Here is a 17,084-nt window from a genome sequence, read left to right as displayed (position 1 = left end):
AACCTGATGAAGGCATATGAGATTGGTCAGCAATGCTATGCAACCTTCAAGGATGAGAGGCTAGAGGAAGACCCACCAGCAAAGAAATTTCATGACCCAATGAAAACCAAAAAGCTGAAAACATTCAGTGATGTGTATAAGAGGAGAAGTGAAATCAAATAGGAGGACGATCATCTTAAAAGCAGACAGGTCTTTGTTTGGACTCATCATAGTGATGCCACAAGGGTGCAGTCTATATATGGAGGATATCCTTTCTCATCCCCTTGGACCATTACCCTGGGCCCTGTCCACACCAGAAGGATTGCTAAGACAAAGACAAATAAGCTACTTTAGCCACAACCTTGCAGAAAAATGTAGCAGTAGAAGAGCAACTCCCAGGAAGCTCTGCTACAGTGGTTGTTAGAATGAGCTTGGTCCAAAGAGTGAAAGGTGATCAAGTTACTTTGAGATGTTGCCACAACAATTCTGGGTATGGCTCTGAGGGAAGGCAGTCAGATTAGCAGAATAGATGCTGTGTTCGCCACATACAAGGAGAACTATCAAGAATAGTGAAAGATCTCTACGGGGTGAAGAGACTGGTCATGAGTTGCAAGGTATCACAGGCACAGAGATGGTGAGGCAGTGGAGGAACTTCCTGACCAAAGTCAGTAACAATAATAGTCTCATTAGCTTCATAGTCCATGACCGGAGGAAGGCGGAGTACGGAGCAAAGCTACAGGAGAAAATTCTGTATGCAACTGCTAATGACAAACTTTGATGCAGGTGGATGCTTTCCTGGTGTCATGGATTCTTGATTACCTGACTGGCAGACCACAGTACGTGTGCTTGCAACACTGTGTGTCCGACACAGTGATCAGCAGCACTGGGGCTCCACAAGGGACTGTCCTGTCTCCCTTACTTTTCACCATTTACACCTCAGACTTCAACTACTGCACAGAGTCTTGTCATCTTCAGAAGTTTTCTGATCACTCTGCCATAGTTGGATGCATCAGCAAGGGAGATGAGGCTGAGCACAGGGCTACGGTAGGAAACTGTCACATGGTGTGAGCAGAATTATCTGCAGCTTAATGTAAAAAAAGACTGAGCTGGTGGTAGACCTGGGGAGGGCTAAGGTACCAGTGACCCCTGTTTCCATCCAGGGGGTCAGTGTGGACATGGAGGAGGATTACAAATACCTGGGGATACGAATTGACAATAAACTGGACTGGTCAAAGAACACTGAGGCTGTCTACAAGAAGGGTCAGAGCCGTCTCCATTTTCTGAGGAGACTGAGGTCCTTTAACATCTGCCGGACGATGCAGAGGATGTTCTACGAGTCTGTGGTGGCCAGTGCTATCATGTTTGCTGTTGTGTGCTGGGGCAGCAGGCTGAGGGTAGCAGACACCAACAGAATTAACAAACTCATTCGTAAGGCCAGTGATGTTGTGGGGATGGAACTGGACTCTGACAGTGGTGTCTGAAAAGAGGATGCTGTCCAAGTTGCATGCCATCTTGGACAATGTCTCCCATCCACTACATAATGTACTGGTTGGGCACAGGAGTACATTCAGCCAGAGACTCATTCCACCGAGATGCAACACAGAGCGTCGTGGGAAGTCATTCCTGCCTGTGGCCATCAAACTTTACAACTCCTCCCTTGGAGGGTCAGACACCCTGAGCCAATAGGCTGGTCCTGGACTTATTTCCAGGCATAATTTACATATTACTATTTAACTATTTACAGTTTTATTACTATTTAATTATTTATGGTCCAACTGTAACAAAAACCAATGTCCCCCAGGATCAATAAAGTATGACTATGACAAATTTTACAGAATCACATCTCAAGACAGAAAGGTGTCAGCTCTTCAGTGTCAACAAGAAGCAGATGGCCGCCTACTTCTCCATGCCACAAGAGAGGGATACCAATCTGTAATGATCTGCTCAGAAGACACAGATGTCTTTATCATTTTGTGACAAGATTGAGGCCCCATTGTTCCAGAAGTGTGGCACTAGAACCCATACAAGGCTTGTAGACATCAGGAAGGTTGCTGTCACTGTTGGCATAGAGGTTTGTAGGGATCTCGTTGGGTTGCACGCATATACAGGATATGACACTAAGCGCTTTTGCAGGCAAAGGGAAGACAAATGCCCTAAAACTTCTGACCAGCAACAGGGAAACTCAGGGCACATTCTTAGAGTTGGGTCAGGAATGGGACCTCTCCCCAGAACTGATGGAGAAACTGGAGGCATTTACATGTCTCCTGTATGCCCCAAAAGCATCGATCACCAAGATCAATGAGCTCAGGTATCACCTTCTCTGTGCCAAAAAAGGTGAAATTGAAAGTCATCAACTCCCACCATGCAAGGAATGCTTAACAAAATATGCACAGTGAGCCAACTACCAGGCTGGTATATGGAGAAGATGTTTGGAGAAGGACCCACAAGTGCCAAGCCCTGTTGGCAGAGGATGGAAGATGGAGAGAGAAGAGGAAGCTGAACAGTTGGTGGTGCACTGGATGGAAGGCCAGCCAGCACCCGATGCTGTCCTGGATCTACTGGCCTGTAACTGTCCAAAAAATGTTCACTCCCAAGATGTATGTGTGTTGCAAATGGCCTCAGGTGTACTGACATGTGTAGATTGGCAGACTGAGAACCAGGCATCCACCTCAGTGTGGAAAGTTCAGATGAAGATGTGGAAGACGTGGAAGACTTGGAAAATTATTATGATTATTAATAGGTTATGAAAGTATGGAAAACAAACTATGGAAAGCTGTCTTTGATTAAATATATTCATTTTACAACCAAATGGGGCCTAGATTATGACTGTGTGGAACCCCACATTTGAATTATTGTACTTTAGTTCTATATACTATGACAAAAGCTTAAGATTGTTTTGATTTGATACCACAATATGGAAAATATCATGACATTGATAAAACTCCAGAAATCTCTCAAATGAGGTTTTTTAAACTTTTTGGGTGTGGGTTAACATTTTCTGCTGTACTGATGTTAATATGGAATATATACAAAAAGTGATTACTTATTTGATGTAATAAAGCTACCAGTGGTGCAATGCAATCACATATTTTCTAACTCTAGAGATGTATACCTTGCCAAAAATCACTGAGCATTATTCCCCTCAGATGGTACCAACCAACCCTACTGGCTCACAGACCAATTCTCCTTATCTGTAGAAGTCCTTCTGTAGCTTTTCTACTTCCTCAAAACTACCTCCACCTGTTTTCATATCATCTGCAAACTTTGCAACAAAGCTATCAATTCCATCATCCAAATCATTGACAAAGAATTGGTCCCAACACAGAGCCCTGTGGAACACCACTAGTCACCAGCAGCCAACCAAAAAAGGCTCGCTTTATTCCCACTCTTTGCCTTCTGCTGATCAGCCACTGCTTTATCCATGCTAGAATCTTTTCTGTAATACCATGGGCTCATAGCTTGTTAAGCAGCCTCGTGTGGCACCTTGTCAAAGGCCTCCTGAAAATCCAAGGACAGAACATCTACCAATTCTCCTTTGTCCATCCTGCTTGCTATTTCTTCAAAGAATTCCAACAGATTTGCCAGGCACAAGTTTCCCTTGAGGAAATTATGCTGACTATGGCCTATTTTATCCAAGTACCTCCAAGTGCCTCCAAGTACCGAGACCTCACCCTTAAGAATTGACACCAAAATCTTCCCAACCACTGAGATCAGACTAACTGCCCTGTAATTTCCTTTTTTGTGCCTCTCTCCCTTCTTGAAGAGTGGAGTGACATTTGTAATTTTCCAGTCTTCCAGAACCATTCTAGAATCTAGTAATTCTTGGAAAATCATTACTAATGCCTCCACAATCCCTTCAGCCACCTCTTTCAGAACCCTGGGGTGCATACTATCTGGTCCAGGTGACTCATCTACCTTCAAGCAGAATTAATCAATACTGCCCATTGAGTTGCTCTGCCATTCAGTCATGGTTGATTTATTTTCTCCCTTAATCCCATTCATTTGCCTTCTCCCCGTAACCATTGATACCCTTACTAATCAAGAATCTATCAACCTTCAGTTTAAATTTATTCAGTGACTTGGCTTCTACAGCTGTCTATGGCAATGAATTCCACAGATTCACCTCCTATTGGTTAAAGAAATTCGTCTCTGTTCCGAAGGTACATCCTTCCAATTTTGTGGCTGTACTCTGTGGATCTTGACTCTCCCACTAACAGAAACATTCACTGAACATCCACTCGGCCTTTCAATGTTAGTTTTCAATGAGATTCCCCCCTCCCACTGTTCTAACTCCAGCAAGTACAGCTCAGAGTCATCAAATGCTTCTCATATATTGACCTCATTCCTGCGATCATTCTCATGAACTTCCTTGGACCCTCTCCAATGCTAGCACATCCTTTCTTAGATATGGGACACAAAACTGCTCTCAATACAAGGAGTCTAAATAACACCTGAAAAGACTGGGGATTACAACTTTGTTTCTATAGTCCTCTCGAAATGAATGTTAACATTGCATTTACAGTACCTTCCTACAACCAACTCAAGCTGCGGGTTAACCTTCTGTGATACGGTGGGGCACTGGGAGCAGACCCAAATGCAGGACACAGACACGGAAGTACTAGGAACAGGACAGGACTAGAGTTAGGGACGTGACTGGATGCAGACTAGGAGCTGGGACAAGAACACAGACTTGGGCTGGGACATTGGCTAGGCAAGCAGGACCACGGCTTGGACTCCAAGCCAGAGACTAGACAAGGACCCAGAACCTGGGTCTTGACTCCAGAACTAGGTGAGGACATGACATGGCTACAGGACTGGACACAGCTTGGGCTCCTCGAGGCTTGGGTTCAGACCCCAAGCCAGAGACTGGACAAGGACCCAGAACCTGGGTCTTGACTCAGGCTCAGACTCCAGAACTAGGCAAAGGCATGATGAGGTCTTGGGAGACAGGACTAGGCAAGGCTACAGGACAGAATGAGAGACTCCTGGGCAAGATGAGGGAACTCCAGCACAGGACAAGGGATCTCCAGCACAGGACAAGAACACAAAGCCTTGACTTGGGTACTCAGGAACAGCTGAGCCTTGGATGTGGGACAACAGGAACACAGAGCTTTGGTCTTGAGAGGACAGGAACACAGACCCTTGGTCTAGAGCACAGGAACACAGAGCCTTGGACTTGAGAGACAGGAACATGGAATACAGAACACAGAGCCAGGATCCCTCTTTGGGAACAGGACTTGGGGCCAGGGCTCTACACAGAATGCTGAACACAACAAGATGGTTCCCAACACTAGGTAGCAGCAAACAGCCAGACCTACCTAGCAAAGCATGGACACAGAGACAGTTCCAAACAACAAAAGATAGTTCCTTATCTAGGCACAGCAAGGCTCCAGTCTTGCTCCAGCAGTAGAACTTAACAGCAATACAGGCAAGGATGCAGGTGAGGTTGCAGGCAAGTCTTCAGGCCAAGGCTTCAGGCAGAGGTTCCAAGCAGAGGAAGGAAGGTAAAGGGAAGGGAACAGTCCAGACTCAGTGTAACAACAAAGACAGCCTGGCTTATCCAACAGAGGCAAGGACAAGAAGGGACAGATCCAACTGCAGGGTAACAGCAAAGACAATCTAACTTACCCCACAGAGGCAAGGACAGCATACTGATGAGACAAACCTGCAACAACACTCCAACCCAGGGCCACTTATATTCCCAGCCCCAAGACGAGCATCAGATGCCTATGATTAAGCCCAACTGAAACAAGAGACACCCGGAAGACCTGGAGTCCAGAGTCTACGGACCGGAATGTGAACCGGAACACGGACTTCACAGACCTGACCATGATACCTTCAGGGAATCCTCCACTAGGACACTCAAATCCATTTGCACCCCTGATTTCTGAATTCACTACCTATTTAAAATTAGCCTACACCTTCATTCATTCTCCCAAAGTGCATGACCAATGCAGTAAAAGTTCAATTTGGCAGTCTCTGCCCTCGAGATTGCCTTCCCTGCTGGCAAAGGACCTCGTCAAACCCACAGCTGTCAAGGCTGCTGGTTAAAAAATATTGTGAACACTTATGTAATTCCCAAACATTCAAAGTCAACCAAGAAATTTCAGAATTCTGTTCATTAACTTTAAAAACTAAATTATACTAGCACACATAAAAAAAAATTTAATCAACTGAATGAAATTCACTTGGAGTATTGTGAGCGGTTTTGGGCCCCTTATCTGAGAAAGGATTTGCTGGCATTGGAGAGGGTTCAAAGGAGGTTCACAAAACCTATTCGGGGATTGAAAGACTTAACATACAAGGAGCGTTTGATGGCTCTGGGACTATGGTCACTGGGAATTAGAAGAATGAGAGAGGATCTCATTGAAACTCATCGAATGTTGAAAGGTCTCGACAGAACGCATGTGGAAAGGATGTTTCCTATGGTGGGGGAGTCTGAGACCAGAGGACACAGACTCAGAATGGAGGGGCATCCATTTAGAAAGATGAGAAGGAATTTCTTTAGCCAGAGAGTGGTAAATCTGTGGAATTCATTGCCACAGGCAGCTGTGAAGGCCAAATCATTGTGTATATTTAAGGCAGAGGTTGTTGAATTCTTGATTAGTCAGGGCATGAAGGGATGTGGAGAGAAGGCAGGAGACTAGGGCTGGGAGGGAAATGGATCAGTCCTGATGAAATGACGGAGCAGACTCAATGGGCCAAATGGCCTCATTCTGTTCCTATATCTTATGGTTTTATTGTTATTTCTTCCTGTTAACATCAATCAATTAACATCTGATCAGTCAATTGTGTGGCAGCAACTCAATGCATAAAAGCTTCAGTTGTAGTTCAGACCAAACATCAGAATTGGGAAGAAATGTGATCTAAGTGACTATGACCGCGGAATAATTGTTGTTGCCAGACGAGCCCATTTGAGTATCTCAGAAACTTCTGATCTCCTGGGATTTTCACACACAACAGTCTCTCAATTTTACACCGAATGATGCAAAAAACAAAAAAAAAGATTTTTTTTCATTGTTCTGTGTTTGTTAATGAGAGAGGTCAGAGGAGAATGGCCTGATTGATTCAAGCTAATAGGAAGGTGACAGTAATTCAGATAACCACATATTACAACAATGGTTTGCAGAAGAGTATCTCTGAATGTGCAACATGTTGAACCTTGAAGTGGACAGGCTACAACAGCAGAAGACCACGAACAAACACTGAGTGTAAATGACCTGTGGACTGTCTTTTGGTTTCATAACTGGTCCCATCCATTATGAACATAATTTACCTTGTCGTGTCACTTCATTTCAAGCGACTATTATCCTATTACAGACCTCTGTTCTCCTCTCCATTCTTCCCACTTTATGTGCATGCCAGAGTAAATATTCATATTAGAACTTGTTCTGAGAACCCGTGACTCTGCATGTTAGAATCTGTTTTTCTCTACCTGTCCCAATACTGATGAAAGGTTGTCAGACTGAGACACTGATTCTATTTTGTTCAACATCTACGATGCCTGACCTGATGATTATTGTTAACACTTTACACTTATATAATACAAATTTCCAGCATTTACATTTTTTTTTGCTTTTGTAATGAAGTTCTTATGTTTGGAAACTGGAAGACTTGGAAAGCATTCATATGAAAAACAGCAAAGTGCAGTAAGTTTGAATGTAGACAGACTTTAAAGGTACAATAAGCAGGAGTTATGCTCTGCATTTTATTAATTTTTCATGAATTCAGAGTAAAAGTAACGTGTCAAATAAAATGTGTCCACTCATCTACGTTTCCATTGTGGCGAACATTAGACTTAATTTTTTTTAAAAAGAGAATAATATTGTAATATGCCTGGGGTAAATAGAAACAGTTTTTGACACTAATATTAATTTCACAAGAGAATGTTTTGATCAGTTCCATTAACTCCCTATTGAGGCAATGGAATTGAAAAGGTGCATATGATCAGCAGACATTGGTTACCAGGATATGAGATGAAAGACAGATTTTTTCCACTTTATGTTTAAAGAAATCACATATTTAGGAAGGTTCAGTGTAGTTCTAAATGTTTAAAGATTAGTATTTAAAGCCCAAAGAATAATCAAGTATTCTTCCAAGAAGCATCTATGCATTTGGAATTACTGTGACAGTGCTCCTTTAAATAATTAAACCCTGCGGAAGGCAAGCGAACAGTGGAAAGTTACAGTACTTGTAACTGATCCCACAGTCATGACATTATGACACAACGATGTGCAAGCTTCATGCATTAATTCATCAGAATAACAAAGCTGAATATCATTGGAATGAAAGTCATCCAAACAGCAAGCATCTCTTGTCTCATGGTTCGGGTTTTTTTCCATTCAAGTAAGGAATGTGCACATGCACATTCCAACAACACAAATTCTTGTAACTCCTCAAATAAGGAGTTTTGAAGAAAAAAGGCTAACTAGCTTCACTTCAAACAAGAAGTATTGTATAGTTAAAAGAAAAAAAAGTCAAATTTGCAAAATGCTTTTCACATGTTTTTCAGGATACCCTAAAGTTCCTTATAATCATGAAGTGTTTTGGATTTGTCACTGTTACAATGTGGGAAATGCAATGTTAATTTCTGCACAACAGAAACAAAATCAGGTTTATTATCACTTGTTATGTCGTGAAATTTGTAAGTTTTGCAGCAATAATAGAGTGCATTACATAAACACTGCAAAAAATAAATAATTAGGTAAATTTAAAATTGACATGTTGTTAGATCGAGAGCTAACACAGGATAAGCATACCTAGGTGATCGGATTTGGTGCAAGATAGGATACAGCAAACAGAATTTTTGTGATGGCCACCATCTATTTAGTGGGGAAGAGAGGCTGACAAGATTGCGTTGGAATGATACAGATGGATGTAATTAAAGCAAGAATGAGAATTTTCTGAGGCTGATGAGCAGATTTGTTTGATGCCAGAGATGGACTTTTAGGCGCTCTTACCATAAGATCTTAAGCATGCAATGATTTGATAAAGAGTAAGGACACTCGCTGTACCTAAAACTCGGAACCAATTAATGCCTAACATAACATAGCAGGGAAATATAAGCATCAAGCTGATTAGATGGAGAAGAAAGCAATTTTGTTTTTTAGATATTCAAATATGTTTACCAAGAAGTATCAGATAACATCACAAATGATTAAACTAAAGCTGGAGCTGTTTATGATCACTGATTGGAGCCTGTGAATTGAGATAATTACTCTATGACACACAATTAAATGCAAGACATTATTTTGTTCAATTTTATTGCAGTCATTTGGGGTAACAACAATTAAATTACATTGCTTGATGCATCATAGCTTTCAGAGAGAAGAAAGATTACATCTTTAGTGTAAGCATATTGAAAAAAAATGACATACAGTCCTTGGTGAACACTGTGGCTCTGAGATCTTGATTGTGACTTATCAGTCTAGTGCTACAATAAAATAAGTTAGTCAAATCAACTATCACCGTCTCTGGAACTTACCATTCAATGATTATCCAGTATCTGAAACATGAAACTGGGATAAGATCAGCTGCTCTATAAAGTTTCTGTGCTGGGACGGAGGAAAATTCATACACAACTGCCCCTTGCCAAACCTCAGTGCAATTACTTGGGAGAAGGCCTCATGGGGGATAAGGATACCAATGTTGGGTGGAGAAGCAGCAGAGATACCTTTCTACCAAAGGCAGTGTAAGGCACTCTTCCCTCCGCTAGCCTGCAGGTAAGCTGTTGGGCAAGGTGTAGCACATGCTTAGCTCCCTGATCAGGGTCATGTGAAGCCAAGTGATGGTTGTTTGAGCAGCTGGTGCATATCACAAGTCCTGGTTATGCAACCACTGACGCCAGGCAGACAATCTCTGAAGCGTATTGATAATGGCTGGGGTCACCTGTCTTGAAAAGACACTGCCCAGAAGAAGGCAATGGCAAACCACTTCTGTAGAAAAATTTGCCAAGTATAATCATGGTCATGGAAAGACCATGATCATCCACATTATAAAACATAGCACACGATGAACAAACACAATTCCAATGTGGAATAATGGAAAGAGTGAACTATTTTAGTGTTGTAAAGAAAAAGACAAATTTCTGTACTACCTTTAATAGCCTCAGAATATTCCAAAGAGCTCCACGAAGATGAACTTTTCGAAGTATTTGATTGAAATAAATTGCTAGAGAAATTCAGTGGGTCAGGCACCATCTGTGGGAAAGAAACAGTCCCCACTTCAGGAAATAACTTTTTCTTTTGATGAACTCTATCTGACATGCTACATATTTCTAGCATTTCCTGTTTTTTTTATTCCAGTTCAAGGGTAACTTGCAATGAACAAGCCTATTAGATTATTAAGTATACCCACATCCTGTGAAAAATTAAAGGAAACACAAAAGTGCTTGGTTTCACTGTGCAGAAAACAATGTTTGCCATAAGACTGAATGTAGTGAGCAATGATCTGCACTGTTAAAAACTCAGTTGGCTCATGAGCCAGTTTGTAGTTATGTACAATGGATTGTATTCCATCTTAAAGAAAGCAACAAATTGAGGTAGAAAGCTTAAATTATGTTGGGATAAGTCAGTTAAATGTTTGTGGTTGCAACATTTTACAAATGGGAGGTCCCTTGCATCCAAGTGTTCTTAAATATCAGAAAGGTTCCTTACAAGCCATGGTCTCTCAGAAGACATGGTTTAGTTTCCATTAACCGTCGTGGATAAAAGAAAAAAAAATCAAAATAGTAATATATGTGGTGTTTTAAGCATTTATAATTTGAACCTTACTTGCCATCGGTCAAGCAGCTGTTTAACAGTCAGCAATTAAATTTTAGAAATGGAAAAAATTGTTCAATTTTCAAGTGCAGACATGGGAATGGTAGCTTTTTTCTGTTAACACAGTGAGAGTTTTGTGTTTTGTTTTGTGTGTGTGTGTGTAGCAACTGAACAAAAGTTGGCTGAAGTTAAAGGATTTATTCAAAACTTGTACCAAAAGTTAATGGAAAATCACTGGATAGAATAAACTGTAAAAGTAAAAGCAAGTCTGTATTTGTATTTATTTGGAACTTCTCCCATGGATCCCTACGTTTGTTCACCTAATTTTTTCCAAATTGTTTCTGCCAATGATCTTTACATTTTTAATAATGAGCTATAAATTTCTCTTAGCATTGCATTGTTACAGATCTTTCCAGCTTGCTTCTTTCTTGTGGAATGGTGCTATTTCGTCCCTCACAGTACATTGCTCATTTCAATATTGACTCCAAAGAACTACAGTCTTTGATTAGCACTTTTGGATACTTGTGTCAGCATTCAGTAGTTCTGATGCTAGATCATTCAACTCAGCAGTAACTCAGTTTCCCTCACTCCACAAACTTAGTTGCTGACTATTTCTAGCATTTTCCTTTATTTCAGATTTCTTGCAGTTTTTCTGCTCTGGAGCTCAGTTCCAGCAATGACGTTGTTGGTATTTTTCCTCCCTGCAATGGTCTGAATTCACTTCTGTCTATTTATAACCCAACAGACACGTGACAATGTGAATGACACAAGAACTAACTGTATCACCTTGACAACCATGGTCACCACCCTATAAACAGACATTCCCTTTGTTACTCCACCCATTATCCCTGTTAGGGTGTATTCTGGAGTTAAGGTATATAGCAAATATTAATTTCAACAGCAACCTGTCTTCAGATCTGAATTTGGACTGTAGATTGAATTTAAAATGCAGCTCTGAACAATGGCTTTCCTGGAGTTGCAGACTGGGGTTGATTGCAAACCAGGAAATGCCCATTCACCCGAGATGTCTGTATATACATGAAAGCAGCTAGAAAGACAATGGTGATTAACATTCATTTAGGGTGTCTGGAGTGTTGGTGTGAAGATTTAGATGTTTGAAAATTATATGTAACTTAAATGAAACATTGTCAACCCAAAGTATTGAAGTAAACAATGTCATTGTAACCGCTGAAACTGTATTGAGTTACCATTGATCTTAAGGGTATAAGATGTGATGTACTTTGAGTTTAGAAGGACTCTTCTTCCAAGAGTGTCTGAGTATGATGCCTGCATGTTTTGCTGAATAAAAACTTTTATATCCACCAGCTTCAGTGTTTCTCCAGTGACTTTGTTCACAGTTACAACAATCCCCTTACAACTTTAAACGCAACTGTTTCCTCTATTTTCCTGTTCTCATGAAGGATCAGTGATCTCTCTTTCCACAAAAATCTGTTGAGTATAATAAACTTTAATTTCAAATTGCCAGCGTTAACAATCTTTTGTTTTGAACTGTACAAAGGGCTTTCTTTTAATTATTCTACAAATCTTTCCTCTAGTCAATTAAGCCTGAATACTGGATAAAGAACCGTTCTGTACATTGACTGCACAACAAAGCACAACACAAAAAAAACATTTAAAATGTTGAATGTTCAAGTTTTATTTTTGATACATCAACCTCAACACCCTGAGACCTCAATCACAAGTTTCAGCTGTTACTCCTTATAGTCAGGAAGCAGGAGCTGTCTTTTTTTATAAACACAGACTATGTGGCATGGCTGTTGTCAGTGACCAACCATACGTTTTATCATCCAGTTTCCAACATTTTGAAGGATGTGTATTTAAAATGGCGCTACTGAAGGCAAGCAACAGCAGACTGGTAGTTCGAAGGACAAGAAGTTGAAGTAAAACAGTATTAATAACACCTTTTCGGAAGTAAATTGTGGTAAACTATCACTGCCAACAATGAAGAGGCAAGCGAAGGAGAAGCAAATTCAAGGGGTGAACAGTGCCGGTGCATCGCAAAATCAATTCAGATGGAGTTGGAGTGAGCAATTTGGAGAGGAGGAGTCGAGGCAGAGGAGTTTTGATGCCAGTTCAACTAATCCCAGTACAAGGTTGGATCGCTCTAAGTGGCGAGCAGATTTGGAGAGGCCAAGAACAACTTTGGGCTGGGCAGCAAGATCTAGGCTCAGAGTGAATCACTGGGCAGTATAGTCCAGGCCCGGAGCATTTTGTTGCAATTTCTGGGTCCTTGCCCAAGCCACGATCTACTGTTTGGACAATTTAAACGTCAGCCCAGACAGACTGGAAAGGGAGGTTGTCAGGACCGGAGGCAAGTGTCATGCCGATTTTGCGTAGAGGCATGGGGCTGTCCCGGCTGCTATGCTTCGTGCCTGCAAGTTTTGTGGCAACTTGACCCGCTAATATGATGAGCTAAGACCGAGGCCTTGGGTCTACTCCCGGCTGCTCCAGGGATTTAGATCTAAAGACTCAATTTGGTTCCGAATGCTGTGGCTCACTTCTTTGCTTGCATGATTTAAGGTTATTTTCTTTCTCTGCACATTGGGTGTTGCTCTTTATTCCTTTTTTAACTGGGTCCTTTCAGGTTTCTTGCTTTGTGGCTGCCTGTAAGCAGACAAATCTCAAGGCTGTATAATTTGTACATTCTTCGATAATACGTATACTTTGAATCTTTGAATCTTTAATAAAATTCCTTCCGGACTCTCTCAGGGCTCATGTGTTTGGGATTTCAGCTTCTTTTGTCTTTAGTATTTGTTCATCTCCTTCTTTTCAATGTGCCTTATTCATCATTCCTTTCAAATGATAATGCAGGCTTTCAGTCCACACCCACATTTAATCCCTTAACTAAATAAAAGATTCACTTATGTGAAGCATGCACCAGTTTGTTCAACGAAACAATTACATGGAGTAGGCTAAATTGCTACATTTATTAAGTCATAGACAGATTCAGCACAGAAACAACACCTTCAGATCACCGAGTGCATGTTGGCCATCAGGCACCCTAACCCGTTTTATCCCCTCCCACATTCCTACTGATTTACAGTGGCCAATTAATCTGGCGGTCAGTGGTTTTTCGGGGTGTGGGAGGAAAACAGAGCGCCAAAACAAAATCCACTCGATCACAGGGAGAAGGTAGACAGCACTGGAGAGCAGAATGAACCCCGGGTCACAGAAAATATGAAGTACCAACTGCACCACAGTGCCACCCAATCTAGGACTTCACCAAAGTAAAGCTGCATTGTGTGTTTCAGTTTGATCATAAGTGAGACTGGAGCCAAACATTTTCTATTTTTAGCTTAGGATATCAAAAACTCTTAAGGAGCCAGGGACTTCTATTTATATTGCACCTCTCATGGTCCTTGTAGAATGTCGAAAATCCTTTTAAAGGCAATGAGCAGCATTTTTTTTTAGATTATGAAGACACGCAGTCCTCTTTTATTGTCATTTAGTAATGCATGCATTAAGAAATGATACAATATTTTCTCCGGTGTGATATCACAAAACACAGGACAGACCAAGACTGAAAAAACTGACAGAGCCACATAATTATAACATATAGTTACAACAGTGCAACAATGCCATAACTTGATAAAGAAGTCAATGAGCACAATAAGAAGTTCAAAGTCTCTCAAATGTCCCATATCTCACGCAGACGGGAGAAGGAAGAAAACTCTCCCTGCCATGCCCAACCACAGTCCGACTCTGAGTCATCGAAAACTTCGAGCCTCCGAATCAGCTCTCCGACACCGAGTACTGAGCGCCATCTCAGTCTGAAGGATTTTACCTCAATCTCGGTCGCCAACAGCAGGCAAAGCCAGGGATTTTGAGGCCTTCCCTCCAGAAGATACCCGACCACGCAGTAACGACAGCAGCGAACAAGCGTTTCAGAAATTTCTCCAGATGTTCCTTTGTGCTTTCACGTCCGTCTCCATCAAATCAGAATTGTCCACGGCCCCTCTTTAACGGATACAATGTCATTTTTCACTGGAGGGCTGCGCACGCACGGCGCGCTGCTCTCTCTCCTCCCACCGATTTAGGTATGATCACTATTGTAATGTTTTTGAACACAACAAACCCCACCAATGGGAATGTTATAAATAACAGATTGTCTGTTATAATGATATTGAGTGAGGACTGGGTATTGGCCAGATTAGTTCCTGAGCTTCTTCGCAAAAGTGCCATGATATCTTGTAAGTCCAACTGAGATAGCTAAATTAGTCCACTTGGCCCATCGAGTCTGCTCTGGCATTCAATCATGGCTGATTTACTTCCCTCCCCCAAATCCATTGTCCAGGCTTCTCCTTTAACACCCTTACTAATCAAGAACCTATCAAACACTAGACTCTGGAGAGACAGGGCCTGATTAGGGATAGTCAACATGGCTCTGTGCACGAAAGCTCATTTCTATCCAATCTTACAGAGTTTTTTAAGGAGGTTACCAAGAAAGTTGATGGAGGAAATGAAGTGGATGTTGTTTACATGGACTCTAGTAAGGCCTTTGACAAAGTCCTGCATGAGAGGGTAGTCAAGAAGGTTCAGTCATTTGGCATTCGAGATGAGGTGGTAAATTGGATTCAACACTAGCTTTGCAGAGGAAGCCAGAGAGTGGTAGTAGATGGTTGCCTCTCTGACTGGAGGCCTGTGACTGGCAGACATCCCGCCTCTCCCGGAAGTTCTGGGAGTCTCCCGCATATTAATAGTGGCTCCCTGATGCCCGCAAATTATATACAATGTCCTGGAAATCAATTTTTTTGAGAGCAAGTGAGCGAGAGAGCGAGCACGAGAGAGAAAGAGAGAGAGAGCGCGAGAGCGAGCACTAGAGATTGAGAGCAAGAGTGCGTGCGAGAGAGCGAGAGTGACCATGAGAGACAGAGAGAGAGAGAGAGAGAGAGCAAGCAAGCAATGGCAGAGTGTTCCAATAAAAGAAAATATAAAACGTACATCAGCCCAGACTACACTGAAGTGTACCCCTGCCTAATAGGTGTCAACAATAATGACAGTGCTGCTCACTGCACTGTTTGCAACAGTGACTTTTCTGTTGCCCATGGTGGGTTAAGACTGTAAAAGACGTGTTGAGGTGAGTTTAACAAGTGTCATTCATTCATTAGCATAGCCAATGTTATTTAAACTAGCTGGCTAGCTGCTAAGGAGTTGCGCTATTGCAGACATCCCACCTCTCCCGGAAGATCCGGGAGTCTCCCGCAAGTTGATGGGGCTACCTCCCTGAAATGAGTTTTTGCAGGGTGGGATGTCTAGACTGGTAGAGTGCCACAGGATTCAATGCTGGGCCTGTTGGTGTTTGCCACTTATATCAATGATCTGAATCATAATGTGGTAAACAGGATCTGCAAATTTTGCCGATGACAGAATCACAGCTGAAGGATGATTGTAGTTTGGAGCTGAATGTCTGAGGTTATACAGTGTATTAGAGGGATAAGAAGGTAGGCAGGGGGGCTGGCTTGGCTCTGCTTGTAAAGAATGGCAGCAAATCGGTAGAAAGGTGTAACATAGGATCAGAAGATGTTGAATCCTTGTGGGTTGAGTTAAGAAACTGCAAGGGTAAAAGGACCTTGATGGCAGTTGTATACAGTTATAACAGAAAGACAGCATGGTTTCCTAAGGGACGATCTTGTCTGATGAACGTTTTGGAATTCTTTGAGGATTTCTGAAGGCCATTGACAAGATGCCTCACATGAGGCTGCTTACCAAGTTAAGAGCCCGTGGTACTACTGGAAAGTTACTGGCATGGTCAAAGCATTGGCTGTTTGGTGGGAGGCAGCGAGTGGGAATAAAAGGATTCTTTTCTGGTTGGCTGCCAGTCACCAGTGGTGTTCCGCAGGGATCGGTGTGGAGACCATTTCTTTTTATTCTTTGTATCAATGATTTAGATGATGGAATAGATGGCTTTGTTGCCAGGTTTGCAGATGATACAAAGATTGGTGGAGGGGCAGGTAGTTGTGAGGAATCAGGAAGGCTACCAAAGGACTTAGACAGATTAGGAGAATAGGCAAGGAAGTGGCAAATGAAATACGATTTAGAAAATGAATGGTCATGCACTTTGCTAGAAGATATAAATGAGCAGAATATTTTCGAAATGGGGAGAAAATCAAAAAAATCTGATATGCAAGGGGACTTAGGAGTCCTTATGCAGAACACCCTAAAGGTCAACGTGCAGGTTGAGTTGGTGGTGAGGAAGGCGAAAGCAATGTTAGCATTCATTTCAAGAAGTCCAGAATATAAGAACAGAGATGTGATGAAGAAGCTTTATAAGGCACTGTTGTGGACATACCATGAGTATTGTGAACAGTTTTGGGCCCTCATCTA

The 17,084-nt window shown here is 41.9% G+C and overlaps 1 protein-coding gene across 1 annotated transcript in view; it reads right to left on the bottom strand.

Annotated features, from left to right (window-relative positions):
• Window positions 1-17,084, bottom strand: part of cpne4b (copine IVb) — a 564,934-nt gene that overhangs the window by 514,748 nt on the left and 33,102 nt on the right. Inside the window, exon 2 of the mRNA XM_072283307.1 lies at window positions 10,076-10,178. The gene's annotated coding sequence lies outside the window, so the exon portion shown is untranslated. The remainder of the gene's footprint in view (window positions 1-10,075; window positions 10,179-17,084) is intronic.

Source organism: Mobula birostris, chromosome 19 (assembly GCF_030028105.1).
Source record: "Mobula birostris isolate sMobBir1 chromosome 19, sMobBir1.hap1, whole genome shotgun sequence".
Taxonomy (NCBI): Eukaryota; Metazoa; Chordata; class Chondrichthyes; order Myliobatiformes; family Myliobatidae; genus Mobula; species Mobula birostris.
The sequence above is the reverse complement of the archived record's forward strand: the minus strand, read 5'-3'. Positions and strand labels throughout refer to the sequence as shown.